Source organism: Equus przewalskii, chromosome X (genome assembly GCF_037783145.1).
Source record: "Equus przewalskii isolate Varuska chromosome X, EquPr2, whole genome shotgun sequence".
Classification (NCBI taxonomy): domain Eukaryota; kingdom Metazoa; phylum Chordata; class Mammalia; order Perissodactyla; family Equidae; genus Equus; species Equus przewalskii.
The window spans coordinates 77,611,232-77,632,194 of record NC_091863.1 but is presented as its reverse complement, the minus strand read 5'-3'; the positions used below and the strand labels follow the sequence as shown (position 1 = coordinate 77,632,194).

At 38.2% G+C, this 20,963-nt stretch overlaps 2 long non-coding RNA genes across 3 annotated transcripts in view; both read left to right on the top strand.

Moving 5' to 3' along the window:
• Positions 1–20,963, top strand: part of LOC139080947 (uncharacterized) — a 716,757-nt gene that overhangs the window by 16,479 nt on the left and 679,315 nt on the right. The window lies entirely within an intron of this gene.
• LOC139080948 (uncharacterized) lies at positions 5,538–16,529 on the top strand. Its single transcript, XR_011535840.1, has 3 exons — positions 5,538–5,650; positions 10,149–10,295; positions 13,731–16,529. It is a non-coding gene; the product is annotated as an uncharacterized lncRNA (long non-coding RNA).

Sequence of the window (20,963 nt, the reverse complement as noted above, 5' to 3'; positions counted from 1 at the left end):
TGTTAATATGGGACATACTGTTCTCCTATACTGTTTATCACACTGTATCAAAATCAGTTTCTGCAATTTGGGTTGAAAACAGCTTTTATAATAAAAAAGCAGAAAATATGAAAAGACGAGAACAATGGATTTGATTACATTAAAGTTAGAAACTGCACAGAAATAAAAATAAAACATCAAGGAAAATAATAAAGTAGGGGAAATATTTGCAACATATATGACACACAGATTTTCTACCTATAATATGTATAGAGTTCCTCCAGGCCACTAAGCAACAGGTCAACAACCAGGTGAAAAATCTCCAAAGGACACAAACAGAAAATATACTAAAGAAGAAATGCAATAGCTCATAAAAATATTTAAACTCACTAGTAATCAAGGAAATGTAAATTTAAGCAACAAGATACCATCAAATTGGCAAAGACTAAAACTTTAAAATCTCCAATTTTAATTCTCTGACACAGAGTTTCTCCACCTTGGCACTCTTGATGTTTTGGACGAGATAATTCTTTGTTGTGGGGAGCTGTCCTGTGTGCTGTAGGATGTTTAGCAGCATTCCTGCCCTCTACCCACTGGATGCTAGTAACAATGTCTCCAGGCGCTGTCAAATGTCCTCTGGGAGACGAAATCACCCTGAGTTGAGAACCACTCCTCTAAGCGTTTGGAGGTACCTGGCATTTTTCCCACTCATCATGATCTCTCTTACTTTCAGATCTGTGCATATTCTTGCTCCAGTGCATTTTCTTTCCTACTCTTATCGTCCTTCATGCTTCTGCTGAGGCTTTTGAGAAACTTTCCATAACCCCTCAAGATGGGTTCCCATAGCACCCTGTATTTACCATTATCTCAGCACTTTTTACACTATATTATATTTTATCTAATTATCTGCCAATCTCTTCTAATAGAATATAAACTCCACACAGACCCACATTATGACTTTCATGAGCCCCAGCAACCTTTGCCTTCGTGGACCTCTTTCTTCATAAAAATATTAAAATTATATTTTATGACTGCATTAGTATAAAGATTAATACCATTGAGCTAGGATTATATTCATTTTTTCTTTCTAATTTTAAAAGAAATTAAAACATTTTCATGGACCCCCTAAAAAGTATTGTGGGTCCTAGGCAGTGTGTTCACTGTGCCTAATGGATAAGTTGGCCCTGGCTTCAAAGAGACAAGGGCAGTGCCTATCTCGGTCACTACTGTACACCCAATGCCTAATACTGAGTAAATGTTTAGTAAATAGTTCTCAAATGAATAAATGGATTAAAATTTTGCTAAACAAGAAGCATTTCTAAATATTTGAGCCACAACAGACTTTAAAATAATTTAACTGAATCAAGATCTACTCATTTCAATAGATTGTTTTCTTAAATTCATTTGTGCTCTAGTTTTGACCTACTTGAAAAATAGTCCACATTCTGTCATCATATTTATTTTTAAAATGTTCCTGACATGATTTTTAAATAGGTCCTTGACCATTGTAGGGGAGCAAAATTTGCCACCCCAAATATGTGTCTTAGGCAAGCAGATTATTTTAAGTTGATATTTCTTTTAAGAAACAGAAGACTCAGGAAGTTTTTCTTATCTCCCTCTTAATTGCCTAAAGGAATTTAGATAGAGGGCCTATTCTAGGAAGAAGAGTTATTACCAGAGATAAGTACAAGAATGTGAGCTAGGTGCTAAACTCAGGGGAACTTAGTAAGGCCTGTTTATTCACATTCCTGTCTCTGTCCCTTTGTCTCTGCATGGCATGGCAAACATCTATTTACCAAGTATTTCCTGTTCCCATGTCCCCGTGAATTATCTTCCTCCCCTTTGAAGTCCCAGACCCCTACCCCTTCTCCTTAGCTCAGAATGGCATATAATTCTCAATTGCCTGACTATCTTTGGGCCTCATATTCTTATGGAGCCCTCATAAGTACAAAATCAAATTTAACTTTCTTCCGTTAGTCTGTCTCATGTTGATTTAATTCTTAGACCAGCCAGAAGAACCTAGAAGGATAGAGGAAAAATTTTCCTCCCCCAAACCATCTAGCCTTCCACTTCATTCTGATGTCAAATACACGTAGTCAAACTGAAAATATAGGTCCATGGTATATATAAGATTACTTTATGTGGGATTCTTCCATAATTTTCTACTGGCTTTCTTTTATTTTGGAAAGTAAGGATATAATAGGTAAATTTGCAAGTATGGTAGGATGTGTAAGAGTAAAATGACAATTAAGACTCAGTTTTGCTCTGCTGGTACTTGGAATTCTGATTTTGACAGTTTTGTGGATTTGCAATTTTGCCAGTTTACCTAAGAGGTCATCAAGCACTGCCATATTGATCTATGCCAACCAGCATATCGTGCCTGCCCTCAAGAAGTTCAAAGATTAGTGCTATCCTGAAAACAGTTTCACTTCTGGGATTAGGATTCATGACTACATTAGTAATCAAAAGGCTACTAGGTAATTACGGAATAAGAGCAAAATAATTGGTAGTCTTGGGAGAAGAGTACATTTCAGTCATATTTGAGCCAAGCAAACTACTGTTTTACCCTATAGTACATCTTTCTAGGGACAGAATATTTACGTTCTATTCCTTTTGGCACTGTTCAAAATATTCTTTTTCTACAACTAAGACTCATGACATTGTTCTTCTTGAATTAAGTAGTTTATACTTTTGTAACATGTTGTAATTCCCATAAGAAAAGATATTATTCATTAATAGCATTTTCGGTTGTACAATTTGCGATGACGTGGCCAAAGGCTCTTTTGTTTCATTAATAACATTTCTCCCTTTGTGAGATGGATAATCTTTGAGTAGGTTTCCCACTGCGTATTAAAGACAGCTAAGAAATGTGGATTCTTGTTTGATTCCACAAAGGACGTGGCTTAATTTGGTTTCTATGGGTCAATTCTCCACTCCGTTAAGCCTCCCCTAATCCTTGGTGATCAAAATCAGTCACTTCCCTGAGCTCTCCCAATAAAGTATTTGTATCTCTATTTAGTACTTACTTATTCTGCTTTAGTTATTTGCCTAGTTGTCTTATCTTTGTTACAAGAAAGAAGGAGGGACTCTCTTAAGCGTCTTTGTGCTCCTCTAAGCACCTAGCATGTGCCTTGTACATAGTAGGTCTCAAAACATTTTTGCTGGATTAAAAATCATTTCAAAGATGAAATAGAAATTGTAATGCTCATGAAATCCTCAGACCTTAATGCATGTTTCAAGAAGGTATATATTTTAACCGTCTGGGTGTGTGAGTGAATTTGGTGCAACTCCTATGTGAAATCTGCCTAGATTTTTTTCAAACAGGATTTTCATCAGCCAGGCAGCTTTTAGTGTTCACAACCTTATCACTAGCAGCAGTAAATTTCTTTGAAAATGCCAAATGAGGGTCATCAGGCTAATGGATTTATCCACTATGATATTCTAGGAAATTATGCCATCCAACTTGCCAGAAGTTGCTTCAAGGTCAAACACTGAAATGTCTAAGTAGATTACAAGAGTGCCTGGAAGATTCTTTTTTGACAGTCTTGCCTATTCTATATCTGTGTTTCCAACTCTGATTACACATTTTTACTGTCCAATGTTAAGACGTCCTTTCTTTACCACTTTTTCTGTTTACAATTAGGATCCAGCAGTTATTTGAATTCTCAGCTCACTGGATATTTCAGGAAATTTCTCCCTTTTGAGCAAGCACTTCTTTGACTCTAAGGAACAAAGAATAAAATCAGGAAGATGAAATAATACTACTTCATTTGGAAATGGCTTCCTATAGAGCAGGTGAACTCTGCTCAGGAATTAGAATATTATCACGCAGGTGCACTGAACGGGCTGAACAGCCTCTCTTCTCACTGATTCATGTGTAATGATTGGCAGATATTAGACATCTTGCTAGACACTGGAAACATACAACTCTCCCTCAGCCAGAACTTCTGAAAACATTGTCCATCCCTAGTCTCTTCCTGTCCAGTTATTCACTCAACACAGGTCTTCAATCATCTGGCCAATTATAAAACACAACACTAGCTACCTGGTTTACTCTCTGGCTTGCTGTTTACTTTGACATATCTCTGATCATTGGGTTTATGAAAAGAAAAACCACCATCCTGAAAAGACATAAAGTATACAACAAAGGGCCCAGGTGGAGCCTAAGCCGTGCTCAGGTATGTTTCAAAATGCCCCGATGGACTGTATAGATAGTCGCTGAAGGCAAAGACCATCTCTCTCATATTTTCTGAGCTGTACCTCCGTCTTCATTGTTACTTTTGGGCTTCTGGTTTGACATTTCTCCCGCTTGATTTTTTACCTCCACATCTCATTTTGGCTTGCTTTGGTTCAACGTGCTTTCCTCGAACTTCATGTTGCATGTATTAGTGACCCTTTGGGGAATCAAGGAGGAAGAGCGCTATATGGGGGGAGAGGAGATGGAAGGCTGCAAAGTGGGGAGGTTAGAGGTCAGCAGCAGCTTTCAGACACAGGATGAGACGGGATTGAGAAATCAGTGGGTGGTGGGGTGTGTTTCGGGATGAGCCATCACCTCTCCAGGAATCATTGGATTTTAGGCAGAGCGCTAGACTTACTGTGTGCGCCATGACAATTTACGTCATTTGATAGTTGGATATTAAACGAAAGAGTGGCTTTAGAAGACTGGAGAACTTGGCGACATTTGGATATTCTAGCAATTGTTTTTGATATGCAGTTGTCTTTGTTAAAAATCCTGGGTTGGATTTTAACCTGGTTGAAGAGGAAAATCAAAGAGGAGGGCAGAGAATCCTTTCTTTGCCTCTGTGCCAAGGGAGTGTATGGGAATTTTAACTCAAGGTGTAGCACTGGATTTGATTCAGAAAAATACCAGAGAAGACTGTAATTGAGTTCGTACAAAGGAATAAGTTCTTTAATTCAATGTCGTCTTTTACTTACCACAAAGAACATACCGTCGCTGTGTGCCAGTAAAGAATTCTATTATGCTTACCTTGAAGTGCTGTGTGTAATGAAGTCACCGGCAAGTCCTATTTATTTTTTAAAGGCAAGCAAGAGAAAAATAGTAAAACTCAAACCTCTACATTTCTATTGATCACAGGATGCAGATCTTATTTATTGTCTCTTTATCTCTCAAGAAATGAACGCATAGCTTACAAAATGTTAACACTTTGATGTAGTTTTCTTCTTTTCCTCTCCAGTAAATTCTCTGAGTATTTTAAAAGGTGGAAAGATTAGAAAAAGCTGCCTTTGATGTCTAGACACTATTTGGTTAGAATCATAGCAAACATTTTGTTTCTGAAGTAGTATGGGATATTGTGTCAATGCTATGATACAGTCTAAAATCTTAATATGAAAATGTTAGAGTCTTCAGACACTAATACTTTGAATTTATAATAAATTTTGGTTAAATACATTTCTCGGGTTAAGCGATAAATTATAAGAACTAGGCTTAATTGTGATCTGTTACGTGATCAACCAAGGAACAAATATGCTTATAAAATTAAATGGTTTAATTCTGTATAATTTCTCAGTATGTTACAACGATGCGTATTTCTGCGCAGGAAGAAATACAAGAGGAAAATATAATCTGTTAGCAAACTATGCGAAGCATAAAGTTTTTACATCCATATATTCTGCATTTTCAAAGTGGAAGGGATGTTGTGTCTCCTACTTGGTAAGGTTTTGAACTTGCTTCTTGTTTTCCATGTGGAGGATTGGTTATCACAAAGGCTTGCACTGGGGACGGGAGGAAGCAGAGATGTTTATACTGTTCAGCTGTTACGTTTCCCGGTGGCTTCAGGGAGGAAATAATAATTACTGGGATGGTCTGGTAGTTTCTTGTCGATGCAAGTCTAAGTAATTTGGAGCGGGCACTGCGCTTCAGTCACTGTTTTGTGTCTAGGAGCTTCAGTGATGAGCAAGCACCTATATATTCAGAGGAAAGAGAGGGGACACATGAACTCAGACAATTGTCTAAGCTGAGACCTCCACGCACTGCAAATCAAAAGTCCACATAGAACTAGAGATAAAATTTTTCCTCTTTTCATAGGAAAGGGGAATGTGAGCCAATTTACTAACCTAACCTGTAAAATGTCCTCAATCAATTGAGGGTGGTCTGTAGCTTTTTTTTGTGGGGAAATTATTCTTCTATTTGTATTATGGTGTCAAGGTTATCTTTCATCTGGAGGATTTTGTAATTTTGCATTGATCAAGAGACTGTTACTTATTTTCAAAACTAGTGTATGCAAATTATGATTAAATTCCTAGGTACTTAATCTTTTGAATATCATTTTAAAAGTAGGAATGATGGTACACTGAGATGATAATTAACTCATTATGAATAATTTATTTTATAGCTTGAAACTCTGCACACAGCAAAGTTGATGTTGCCTAAATTTTCAAGCAGATTCTAGTTGAGATAGCAGTAACAAGTCATATTATATATTAAGTGAGAAATCTCATTACAAAAGTCATGCATTTAATGTTTCTTAGTTTATATTATTCATGCTGAAAATTCCAAGCTTGGGACCCTCAAAGAATTATAATGTCCAAATAATGTTTTTATAATGCATATATTTTAATTTTTTTAGCCTTCCTGAAAAAGGAGCAAATAAATCGACTTTGACTATAGGTAGATTTTATATTGTAAAAGTTTACTGCAATTATAATTAATCTTTTTTAAGCTTTTTTAATCTTTATAATCAAGCTTTAAAATCTTTTTTGAGTGAGTATAACCATCTTCTGATTACAGATTTTAAATAATGGAGGCCACTAGGTATCGTAGGATTTGCCAGGATCAAACAGCATGTCATTGGTAGATTATATTAAATTCTCATATCCAGAAGGAACCCCTTGATCTACTATTTGTCTATTTATTGATCTTATCCTTTTGTATTTTGTTTAGCTATTTAACTACTTACTATGTGCCTGATAGTATTTTATGCATTTACAATAATACTATGAGGCAAGCATTATTAGGATTCCCATTTTATTGAGGAGTGTGGTGTACAGTACAAATAGGATGGGTTTTAGCATCAAACAAACTTGAGTTAAATCCTGAACCCACCACTTACTGACAACGTGGCCATGGGCGCTTAGTGTTTACTTCTGTCTCTGAATGTCAATTTCCTTTAAAGAAAATAAGAGAAGATACTATGTACCTCACAGGGTTATTGCGAATGTTAGATAAGAATATTTGAATGCACCTAGTAGTTTCTGGCACATCATAAGTTCTCAATACAGTTTAATTTCCTTCTCATTCCCTTTAGCCTCGTGTTAGTCAGGACTCTTAGTTAGAAGTGATGGAAACCTACACCAAACAGGATTTTTCAAGAAAGGAATATGTTCATTCTTTTAAATGGGAAATTCAAGGGGTTCCACCAATGCCATTAGAACGTCCTTCTATCTCCTGGCACTACTTTCCACTGTTTTGGCTTATTTTCAGGCAGACTATCAATCCAATCCTTTTAGAATCTTAATTGGCTTTTTGCCAGTTTGTATCTGGTCAGCTTCACAGGCTGGTAACCAAAGACACATATCTTTTTGAGTCACAGTCCTTGAATCTGGGCCTCAGAGTTTCTGCCTTGAAGCAACAAACCAAGCTGCTCTGCCCATCGACCCAGCCCTTAGTCGAATGGTATCTTGATCTTGCTGTTTCTTGGGACGATACAAGTCCAGTAGGCTCTCTGTATCCCCCAGTTCTACATCCACAGATTCAACCAACTGGGGATCGAAAGGCTTACAATGCTTGCATCTGTACTCAATATGTACAGACTTTTTCTTGTCATTATTCCCTAAACAATACAGTCTAACAACTATCTACCTAGCATTTACATTGTATTAGGTATTATAAGTAATCTAGAGATGACAAAGTATACAGGAGGATGTGCATAGGTGTTATGCAAATACTATACCATTTTATATAAGGGACTTGAGCATCAGGGGATTTTGGTATGGAGGGGATCCTGGAGCCATCCTCCCTCCTCCCAGGATACCAAGGGAAGACTATAATAGTAGGTTATGGTGTAGCGGAGATACAGTTAATGTGCCCCTTGCCCAAGGCAGAATCCTAATGGACTGTCCTTGAAAGTGCAGGTACTTGTGCCCTTTGTCACGCAAGGAATGCGTAGGATAAGGTCCTGGGTAGGGAACTGGGGAATCAGTACCAGTCTTATCTCCTGCTCTGTCTGCTGTTCCTCAAAGTTCATTCACACTAAAGTTTAGCTTGGAGCAGAGTATAAGGCAGTTCCAACCTGGTAAGATTCATGATTATCTGCCTGTCAGCCATTTTGTATTGCTGGTCATAACCAGAAAATCTCTCTATTTTCTTTTCTATCTGCTTTCAGACACACCAACTTGGACCACAGCTTTTAGCCCCCTGATGGGCACTTATTCAAGGTCAAAAGTAGTAGTCAATGGAATCCAATATCCTGAAGTATTTATACAAAGTCCCTAACTTTCGTCCGCCCAAGTCTGAGTCCTAAAATGCTACAGGGGCAGTTTAATAAGCTACTGCAAAATAGGGCTCGGCAGTTTCACTGATGGAGGCACGAGAATGCAGTGTTCCTCATTCTAACTGCAATCAACCGGTTCCACTTTGGGGAGCTGTCACTTTCCAATACCACTGTTCTAGATATCAATATCAATTTTATGAAAAGTGTTTGTGTTGCAAGGGACAGGAAACCAATTCAAACTTGTTTGCATTTATTGACTCACATAATGAAGATGTTCTGGAATGGCAGAATTTAAAGATTCAAATCATAGGAACGCTGCCCTTCTCTAAGCGAATGAACAATTAGAATACAGAAAAAATAGAGTTAAACACAGGGCGCTATGCTAGAGCAGAAGTGATAAGAATAGAAAGCAAAATAAAATGTCCTTTTCCCTTAAAAAGTTCTGACCGAGTTCAGGGCAGGCCGCCCCAGAATGTGCCACTTTGGCATGTGGATTATTTCAAGCTGAAGACAATCAAGGCCCAACAGACTCAAGAAGAACTTTTTACCTCTCCCTTAACTGTCTGAAAGAATTTAGATAGTGGGCCTGTACCAGGAAGAGAGCTATTACCAGAGATAACTTTTGATATCAGAAAGACTTATTCAAATGGCATGGAAAACATTTGTTTACCAAACATTTGCTCTTCTCATCTTCCTGTAAATTGTTTTCCTTCCCTTTGGAGTCTCAGACTCCTGCCTGCTTCTCCTTAGCTCAGGATGGCACATAAACCACAATTGCCTGACTGTCAGAGAGCCTCTCATCTCTTTGTGAAGCTCCTGTACATACAAAACTAATTTTTTTTCTCCTGTTGATCTGTCTTATGTCAGTTTAATTATTAGACTCACCAAAGAACCTAGAAGGGTAGAAAGGTAAAGTTTTCTTCCCCTGCAGTTTCTAGTATAGTGGGAGACGCATACATATAGAGAGATCAGTCTACATAACATTCAAAAATAAGGAAAGAATAAGGGAAAAGAGCACGAGAAGTGGTCTTTGAAAAGGAAGATAAATGGTGAAAGAAGTGGAATTTTCCTGGACACATATGCAGTTGAAGAGAGAAGTAGGGGGCCGGCCCCCTGGCCAAGTGGTTAAGTTCGTGTGCTCCTCTTCGGTGGTCCAGGGTTTCGCTGGTTTGGATCCTGGGCGCGGACATGGCACTGCTTGTCAGGCCGTGCTGAGGCGGCGTCCCACATAGCACAGCTAGAGGCACTCACATCCAGAATATACAACTAGGTACTGGGGGGCTTTGAGGAGAAGAAGAAGAAGAAAAAAAGAGAGAAGTAGAATTATCTACGGTCCACATATAATTCAATTCTACAGACATGTGCCATCAGTGTATATTCGTTTGCAGAGAGATACAGATTTATACACATGTTTGAGACACAGTATCGTTTAAGGAAACTTGAAACACTAAAATCTGGTGTTCTTAATTCATCGAGTCATCCAGTAGATTGATTGCCCATGTTGTGTTGGGTGCTATGTTCTTTGAAGCCTCACTGAGCTTTGAAATAACCTCTTTTACAGAAGTTGGTTGTTTTTATAATAGGCAGGACTTTAAAAATATAGTCTTTAATCCACTAATATGAGATGCCTCCTAAACTGAAATGCTAAATTTTGTTTTGGTGATTTTCTGCTGCAATCTTCCCAATTTTCATTTAGATGTATTTCCCTTAATCATAAAGATGATGTCAAAACTCATTTGGAAACGTCTTCAGAACTCTCATTAGCAACATGAGGAAAATTTTCATTGACTTGACTGAAGGAACAGATGAGCACGTCCATATATATTCTTGAAAGGGAAGACAAAAGCCTGCTCGCCAATGATGAAGGTAGATTCTTGAGTTTCACTGATCTTTTTTTTCTCTTCCCTGGAAGAGTTGCTTCATTTTTCTTCACTTTGCTTCCGTTTACCAAATAGTAACAGCGATTTACTCTGTGGTTGAGAACTAAACAGCCAGGCCCTGACCTGGGCAAGGGGAGGGGAATTGCAATGTAATGTCTAGTTGTTACTTACAGCTTGGCTCTTTGCTTGCTTTCCTTTGTGACAGAGAAATAAATGATACAATCTTGAGAAAGCTTTCGGAACGTCCCAGAGGGCTGCCTTAGAAAAAGCCAAATCTCTATTGAATTCAAGAAAGAAAGCAATTTCTGTCCATGCAAAAGACGGAGAAGGTAGAACAGTGTGTTGACCACTGTGGGGATTTTAAGAGCATCTGGGGAAAATCGGCTTCCCTGGGGTATGAGCTAAGTTTTATTTCACGGATGATATCTGTTGATGCAGTTCTGTCTTTTGTAAAGAAGCAGGCCAACTTACTATTGGCCTGTGAATCTGAAGAAAAAAGGCAGGGAAAATATAAAGAGGCACTATGCTTTCTACTTGTCAAGTCTACATGTATTTGATGTCAAAATGAAGGTAACATTTGTCTTGGGAATCACTTTGAATAATTTAGAAATAATATTAAATGATTAACACCTCATATGTTCTGTCATTCTTGTTCCTACCTGTTCTCATATGATGTAACATTATTATACATTGTGCTTCATCCCAAAGGATCCCAAAGTGGTTTACAATCACAGCATACTTTTAAATCAGTCCGGGTCTCCTGGTTGCACAATGTATTTGGAATGACAGAATTATACCTTCCTTGGAAGACCCATGTGTAATTCACTAGGAGTATCTGCAGTGCCAAAAAAAAATCAGTTTATGTATAATTCTTAATAATGGAAAAATCACACCCTTAAGTGATATGCATGTCAAATTGAGGGAAAGGGTGAAACAGCGATGCTAGTAAGAGCACCAGACTTGTGTAGACCTATAGGATAGAGGTCACCATTCTGCTCCCAACAGGGATGGGTTTGTAAGGGATTGTGTAAAGGGGACTGATGCGCATCGTAAATTATATAGTTTATGTATCTGGATATGTCAGTAAGTTATAATGTACTGCCATCTGTTCCAGAACTAGAGCTCGAGTGAAAGGGCTCGTTGAGCATACATTAGTCACTCTTCTGTTAAGTGGGCCGCACCAAGCATACTAAGCCTGTCCTCTGTACCCTGCCTGCTCATTTGCCGCTACTCAAATTCAAACTCTGCATTAATTTAGGTGCTGCCACTCATTTTCCTCCTTTTCACAGACTGACAGACAGTAAGGAAAAATGGAAAGCAGATGAAACTTAACAAAGTCAGTTTCTGTGTGAGAACTTTTCAGAGCATATTTGCTAATGAAATGTCACTTATAATTTACGTTTCATAATAATTGGGGCCCAGCATAATTTTTAGGGAGGAAGAAGTTCAAAATTTCTTGCACTTACAACCTTAAGGTCGAACTAAAGATTAAGGGGAATCAAGATTCAGTAGTTTATCTAATCCTGGTATCAAAAACTCAAGGCACACGAAAGAAGTCATTTCCTGGTCTGAAACTGAACGTCAATATTTATGACGCACTGTCGTGTAATGTAGTTGATTACGGTCATTTTTTCATGAATATTTTATATCTTTCTTAATGATGTGCCTGAAGGTACAAAACATGTATTTTGAAAAATACTTAAAAATTTGTTCTTTTTCACCACACTAGATGGGAGGTTTTTTTCTAGTTATTACAATGCGGTGAAATTTTACCATCTATGTACACAGAGGTTCCTGCGCCCTTTCATGGAAGGGTAAGATTTGTGTACAGGATGTTCAAAACCGCCTAACTGTAAGCACGTTATACGATATTACATAAATGGCTTTATGTAATGTAAAGTGTTGAAAAGAGTGTTGTTTTGACGACAGTAGGGAAACTGCAGCTCAGCTCTGTACCACCTCTGTTTAAAGAGATGGACACTAGCGAAGTAAAATGCTGGTATTTTCCAGGGAATTCCTTGTAATGTGACTGGCTAGTCCTGGAAAATGTGAGGAAATTAAGATTATCCTTGGATAAGGTTAGTATTGGATATTTCAATCTTCAGTCACGAAGGAGCTCATACTTGGCTGGTGATCACCCCCAAAATTGGAAGGCAGGGATCAGGACTGAGCCAAACTCCTCTCTCCTTTTCTATTTCTGAAGAATTACGGTTGTTCAGAAAGTAAGACCATCTCCCTCAAATCCTTAAAGTAACTAGTTCCCTCTTCCTTGGTGTTGGTTCTACTTTAAAAGACAGGGATCCTAATAGTTTATTTTGTAGCTCATTGGGAGAGACGTGTTATTTATTTTTCATGTTATATCACGTTATCTATTGCTGCTTAACAAATTACCCAAATCCCAGAGCCTTACAACAACAAACATGCATTATCTCAGTTTCTGTGAGTCAGGAATCAATGTACAGCTTACATGAGTGTCTCCGGCTCAAGGTCTCTAATAAGGTCGCCATCAAAGTGTCTGCTCCAGCTGCCATCATCTCAAGGCTCACCCGGGAGAGAGTCTATTTCCAAGCTCACGTACATGGCTGTTGACGGGCCTCAGGTCTTTTCTTGTGTTTGGCCAGAGGCATCGTTTCCTTGCTGTGTGGGCCTCTCCACAGTGCAACTCACAGCACAACAGCTGGATTATCTTGGAGCAAAAGAGTGAAAGAGGGAGTCCAAGATGGACCAGTCTTTTTGTAAGCTTATCTCAGAAGCGGCATCCCATCACTTCTGGCATATTTTATTTGTTGAAAGAAAGTCAGTACATCCAGCTCACACCTGAGGGGAGGGAATTACAGTAGGTGTGAATACCATGAGGTGGACCTTACTGGGAGCCACTTTAGAAGCTGCCTGTCACACCGGCACTTTTAGTAACTCTTGAAGCCTAGTCCAAAGTGGCCAGTCTTGAATTTCTCTGATGTCTTTTGTTTTAGCTTTAAAAACTGCACTGTACGTGTCTGTTACCTTTGGAATCTATATGAGGATGGAAGGAACCTTATTTGCTAATATATATTTGCCAAAAAGAAAGGCAAAGCCAGGTGGCTTTGCCCACTGCCCACCCTTTGTTTTTAATAAAGAGGATTTTCTGAGTCCTAAGAACAAGTTACTTGCCAAGCATATTGCTAGGGGTGTCAGAGATTATTTCAGCTGGGTGATAGGCAGCAAAGTATAAAAAAAATACAAGGCAATCAAATCTGATATACTGTATGGCCAGGCATTCACTACCATGTAGAAAACTGGAAGTAACCTGGTTTGGATTGTTGCTCTCCTAGGGGCCTGTATGGAGTTGGCAGAGTGACTTTTCCTCTTTTTTTTTTTCTTTTCTGCTTTTAAGAAGCAGGGATTTTTGTACCTTTATCATTTTCTTTCTTTTTTTCTTTAGGAAGATTAGCCCTGAGCTATCTGCCACCAATCCTCCTCTTTTTGCTGAGGAAGACAGGCCCTGAGCTAACATCTGTGCCCCATCTTCCTCTACTTTATATGTGGGATGCCTGCCACAGCATGGCTGGACAAGCAGTGCCATGTCTGCACCCAGGGACCAGGATCCAAACTGGTGAACCCCAGGCCACCGAAGCAGAATGTGTGAACCAAAGTGCTTTGCCACCAGGACAGCCCCTCTTGTACCTTTATCATAATGTGAAGAAAGTGAAAAATGATGTAAAGCAACAAATATTTTTCCTTCATAATATATATTTTTGGTGACAGCTTTATTGAGATATAATTCACATATCACACAATTCACCTATTTAAAGTGTACAATACAATGGTTTAGAGTATGTTAACCATTTACAGAGTTCTGCAACCATCACCATAATCAATTTTAAAACATTTTCATCACCCCCAAAAGAAAGCCATACCCTTTAGCTATCACCTCCCAGTCATCCTTCCTATACCTTCCAGCCCCGGGCAACCAGTACTCTATTTTCTGTCTCTATAGACTTGCCTAATCTGGACATTTCATATGAACAGAATCGTAAAATGCGACATTTTGTGTCTGCCTTATTTCAATTTGCATAATTGAATCAAGCTTCATCCATATTGTAGCATAAATCATCATTTCATTCCTTTGCATGACCGAATAATATTCCATTGTAAGGATATCTTGCATTTTGTTTATCCATTAATAAGTTGGTGGACAGTTTAGTTTTTTCCACCTTTTGGTTACTATGGATAATGCTGCTCTAAACATTTATTTACAAGTTTTTGTGTGGACATGTGTTTTTATTTCTCTTGGATATACTCCTAAAAGTAGACGTACTGGGTCAATAGATAACTCTATTTTTAGATTTTTGAGGAACTGCTAGACTGTTTTCCAAAGTGGCTGCACCAGTTCACATTTCCTGTGGATGAAGTTTTCATTTTCTCCACATCCTTGTCAACACTTATTATCTTACTGTTTTATTAAAGCCATCCTAGTGGGTGTAGGAAATATCTTATTGTGGTTTTGATTTGCATTTCCTTGATGACTAATGGTGTCAAGCATCTTGTCATGTGCTTATCGGCCATTTGTTTATCTTTTTTGGAGAAATGTCTATTCAGATCTTTTGCCCATTTTTTATTTGGGTTATTTGTGTTTTTATTATTGAGATGTAAAAGTTACTTATATGTTTTATATACAAGTCCCTTATCATATATATGATTTGCAAATATTTTCTTCCATTCTGTGGATTGTCTTTTCATTTCTTTTTTTATTATTATTTTATTGAGGTTATATTGGCTTATAACATTGTGTAAATTTCAGGTGTACGTTATTATATATCAGTTTCTGTATAGACTGCATTGTATTCACCACCAATAGTCTAGTTTTCATCCATATGTGCCCCTTTGCCCTTTTAGCTCTCCTCTACCCTTCTCCTCTGGTAAGCACCAATCTGTTCTCCTTATCCATGTGTTTATCTTCCACATATGAGTGAAATCATACAGTGTTTGTCTTTCTCTGTCTGGCTTATTTTTCTTAGCATAATACCCTCAAGGTCCATCCATGTTGTTGCAAATGGCATGATTTTGGTCTTTTTATGGCTGAGTGGTATTCCATTATATATATACCACATCTTCTTTATCCATTTGTCTGTCCATTGATGGGCACTTGGGTTGCTTCCATGTCTTGGCTATTGTGAATAATGCTGCAATGAACATAGGGATGGATAAATCTCTTTGAATTGTTGATTTTATGTTTTTTGGATAAATAGACGGTAGTGGGATAGTTGGATCATATGGAATTTCTATTGTTTATTTTTTGGGAAATCTCCATACCATTTTCCATAGTGGCTGCACCAGTTTGCATTCCCACCAGCAGTGTATGAGGGTTCCCTTTTCTCCACATCCTCTCCAACATTTGTTATTTGTTGCCCTGTTAATTATAGCCATTCTGATGGGTGTAAGATGATATCTCATTGTAGTTTTGATTTGTATTTCCCTAGCAATTAGTGATGTTGAACGTCTTTTCATGTATCTGTTGGCCACCTGTACATCTTCTTTGGAAAAATGTCTGTTCATATCCTTGGACCATTTTTTGATCAGGTTGTTTGTTTTTTTGTTGTTGAATTGTATGAGTTCTTCATATAGTTTGGAAATTAACCCTTTGTCAGATATATGATTTGCAAATATTTTCTCGCAGTTGATAGATTGTCTTTTCATTTTGTTCTTGGCTTCCTTTGCCTTGCAGAAGCTTTTTAGCTTACTGTTGCTTTGTAGTACGTTTCCAAATTGAAAGTGTAAGTCTTCCAAATTTGTTCTTCTTTTTAAGAGATTATTTTGACTATTCTGGGTCCTTTGAGTTTCTATAAGAATTTTATCATCAGCCTGTTAATTTGAACCAAGAAGTCTCTAATTCTGATAGAAATTGCATTGAATCTGTAGATCATTTTGGGGAGAATTGAGATTTTAACAATATTAAGTCTTCTGGTCTATGAACATGCGATATCTTTTTATTTATTTAGATCTTTAATTTCTTTCCACAATGATATGTAGCTTTCAGTGTACATCTTACACCTATTAGGTTAAATTTGTTCCTAAATATTTTATTCTTTTTGATGCTATTATAAATGGAATTAGTTTCCTAATATCATTTTTGGATTGTTCATTACAAGGGTATAGAAATACAATTGATTTTTGTATATTGATCTTGTATCCTGCAACCTTGCTGGACTCATTTATTAGTTTTAATAAATTTTTAATGGTTCATTGTATTTTTAATTGAAAAATAGCATACGCTTATTTAAAAATACAAACTATACCAATCTATATCTATCTATGTATCTATCCATCTATCTCCCTATCCACCTACCTATCTATCTCATTGTTTCAACCCATTCCCTAAGGTAATCAAAGTTAACTTTCCTGCCACACCTTTCTCTACATTCATTCAAATGTATATATACATATGTTTCTACAAGTCAACGCATATAGATACAGCACATTCTTTTTTGATAGTTGTATGATATTCCACAGCATCAATGCACCATTTTATTTATTTCTGTGTCAATGGAAATTTATATTATTTCCGTTAATTTTTTGGTTTGCCACTAAAGTCAGTAATGCAAAACAGTAATTCACATATGTTCTTACTATAAAGGTCTGGGATTTGATTTTACCCTACTTATAAGCTAACAAGTTCAACTGACGTGACTTCCTGAATGCTTACAGAAGACACAATACTCCTGGGTCAAAAACAAAGGACTTTATTATGCACAACAGTGCAAGCAGTCTGAGCACCAGCGTGTTTTCACCAGTTCCCCTTGCTCCCAAGTCCCACAGGGAGATGTGTTATGGGCCCCGATGGATGTTTTACAGGCAGTGGGTTGGTCACACTTGAGGAGCACTGAGCTTAGGGTATCCACAATTCTATAGCAAACACTCCCTCCCTTTGTACTGGAGGGACACATTACTTCATCCCTCAAGGCTGCTCACTGCAAACACAACCTGAGAAATGGGCCAAGGAGGAGCCATTGGGCCTTTATGTTGCTGACATACCCAGCAGGAAGTGTAGGATTGCAAGAGACCCACAGAGGACCATTCCTCCCAATGCCTATATACTGATAGTTTTTATTTCTTAGGCTATATCCTCCAGAGTGGGATTCCTTGGTTAAATGATAGATATATGTACAATATATACATAAATGTATATATATGTATATATATATATATATTTAAGCTGGATATTGACAGATTACTTTTTTAAAAGATTGCAGAATTCACACTCTCACCAGTAACATCAGTGTGTGCCCATTTCCAAACTCTCTCACCAATGTTGTGTGTTGTGACTTTTCTGACTGCTAGTGAGGTTGAGCACATTTTCATATTTAGTGGACAGTAATCTCTTCTCTCAAATGCCTCTTCAAAATTGTATCACTTAAGAATGATTTTGGTTGTAAGTATCAGAATATCTGGGTAAGAGTGACTTAAGCAATAAAAAACAATCACTCTCATGTCACAAGACGTCTGTAAGTAAGCAGGCCAGGGATCATACAATTGCTCAGAAACGGCATCAAAATCCCAGGATTTATGACTTTCAGATACGCCACCCTTAGTAGGTCGCAAATTCATGGTTGCAAGGTATTTGCTACAGCTCCAGGCATGATGTCAACATTAAAGGCAGGTAAAAGAAGAGACAAGAAGCAATAGCTGTGTCCTTTTCTTTTACCAAAGCATGGAAGACATTTCGAAAGCCATTCCCTTCGGGGGTTGGCCTGGTGGCGTAGCGGTTAAGTTTGTGTACTCTGCTCCAGCGGCGGCCTGGGGTTCACCAGTTTGGATCCCAGGTGCAGACCTACGCACTTCTTATTAAGCCATGCTGTGGCAGGCGTCCCACATATAAAGTAGAGGAAGATGGGCACAGATGTTAGCTCAGGGCCTGTCTTCCTCAGCAAAAAGAGGAGGATTGGCTGCAGATGTTAGCTCAAGGCTAATCTTCCCTAAAAAAAAAAAAAAGACATTCTCTTTGCCACAACCAACTTCTAGTTAAGTCTCAGTGACCAGATCTGGGTCATATAGGCATTCCTAGAGACTGCAAAAGCACACATTTAGTTTCTCTAGTGTCTCTGGCACTTGTGAGTAAGAGGCAAGGGAGAGCAAAGTGGAAGATGGCTGTTGAGTTAGCCAATTGTGATGGTTAATTTTATGTGTCAATTTGGCTGGGCCACAGTGCACAGATATGCGGCCAAACATTCTGGATGTTTCTGTGAGGGTGTTTTGGGGCGAGATTAACATTTAAATCAGTGGACTTTGAGCAAGGCAGATTACCCTCCATAATGTGGGTGGGTCTTATCCAATCAGTTGAGGGCCTGAATAAAACAAACACTGACTTTTCCTCCACTCCACGCGGAGTAAGAGGGAATTCTTCAGCAGACGGCCTTCAGAGTTGAACTATAACATGGACTCTTTTCTGGATCTTTGGCCTGTTGGCCTTCGGACTTAAACTGCAGCATCAGCTCTTTGCTGAGTCCCCAGCCTACTAGCTCACCCTAGAGATGCTGGACTTGCCAGCCTCCACAATTGTGTGAGCCAACTCCTTAAAACAGGTAGAGAAAAGTAATGTCAATTCAAACCACAAACTTATTGTTTAAAGGCAGGTCGGTGGCTAGGAATTCTTAGAGGAGACTCCTTGCCCTCCCCACTCCCCACAGAGGAAGCAGGACAATACAGACAACTGTCTTTATCTTCTCCTTGTGCCAGCTGTTTGCATTCTTCTTTTTATTAAAATCGTAGTTATTGGAGAGCCATTCTTTGTGAGGGATTTCTCAGTTTTGACGCCACAATTTATGTATACACTAGGTTTTGTGTCCAATGCCTACTTGGACTTTAAAACCCGAACTTCTGAATGGTTGTGACCAGCAACATTCTTCAGCACTCCTGCGGGATCAGCTCGGAAGCTTAGTTCTCTGGTTTTCAGTCTTCTCTTCATTCTTTGCCGCTGGTGATTTCCTTCCCTTTCATTGCAGCAGAGCTATGCTTTTAAAAGGGTGTCTGTTGGGGCCAGGCCCGTGGCCAAGTGGTTAAGTACGCAGCCCAGGGTTTTACCAGTTCGGATCCTGGGCACGGACATGGCACCACTCATCAGGCCATGCTGAGGTGGCATCCCACATGCCACAACTAGAGGCATTCGCAACTGGAATATACAACTATGTACTGGGGGGCTTTGGGGAGAAGAAGAAGAAGAGAAAAAAAAAAGAAAGAAAAAAAGATTGGCAACAGTTGTTAGCTCAGGTGCCAATCTTTAAAAAAAAAAAAAAAAACGGTGTCTGTTATATTTTATCCAGCATTTCTAGCTATTTTGTGGTTGGGGAATTTTCAGGTTATCTAGTCTGCCACCTTTGTAGAAATGTAAGTTAAACCTTAAATTTCTCTCTCTCTCTGTCTCTCTGTATGCATATATATGTGGGACACCCACCACAGCATGGCTTGACGGGCAGTGTGTAGGTCCAATCCTGGGCTCTGAACTGGCAAACCCTGGGCCACCGAAGCAAAACGTGCAAACTTAACTGCTGCACCATCAGGCTGGCCCCTCAATATCCAACAAGCTATTCAGGTTTTCTCTTCCTCTTGATGACAATAAGGACCTTAATATGCATTAAATTCATTTTGCTATCGTTGCATCAATTTTTTTTTCTAAAACTCAAAAATAGGTAACTGTTTAAATTTTTTTTTAAATAAAGGCCTTTTTTAAATTTATTTTTTGTTTTGGTGAAGAAGATTGGCCCTGAGCTAACATCTGTGGCAATCTTCCTCTCTTTTGTATGTGGGACGCCGCCACAGCATGGCTTGATGAGTGGTGTATAGGTCTGCACCTGGGATCTGAACCCAAAAACCCTGGGCCACCAAAGCAGAGCATGCAAACTTAACCACTACGCCACCAGGCAGGCCCCAGTATTTTATTTTTTTATTATTATTACTTATTTTTATTCTTTTTTATTGTGGTAACAGTGGTTTATAACATTATATAAATTTCAGGTGTATATCATTATATATTTCAATTTCTGTGTAGATTACAAAATGTTCACCACCCAAAGACTAACTGCAATCCATCACCATATATATGTGCCTAATCACTGGAATATTTTATTTTTTCTTAAAATTTTAGATCATTTACTGAGCACTTCTTTGTTCAGCCTTGTGTTTTTCTATCCACTGCTTTCCTTCTGGGTTCTATTTTCTTTCTTCTTTTCCCTTTCCTCCTATCCTTTATTTTCCCTCCCATCCTTTCTTCCTCCCTTCCTTCCCTCCTTTCCTATCATTCTTAAATGGTAGTTTGGGAACAAAACTTTCTACTCTTAACACATTGAAGGTATTACTTTATTTTTTCCTGGTACTTATTATTGCTAAGAAAAAGGTTGCTCAGTCTAATTTTTATACCTATGTAAGGTAATGTGTCTTTTTTACTGGTAACATTTATGATTTTATTCTATATTTGATGTTTTATTTCTTTATTACTCTGTGTCTAAATGTAGATTTATTTATACTTGTCTTACTCAGTACTCAGTGTCATTTTGATCTGAAGATGTGTGTCTTTATATTTTGGAAAAACCTTGGTCATAAATTCTACAAATATTGACTCTACGCCATTTTCTTCTTCTTTCCTTCTGGAACTTCTGTTAAAGGGATGTTGTGGTCTCCCAAT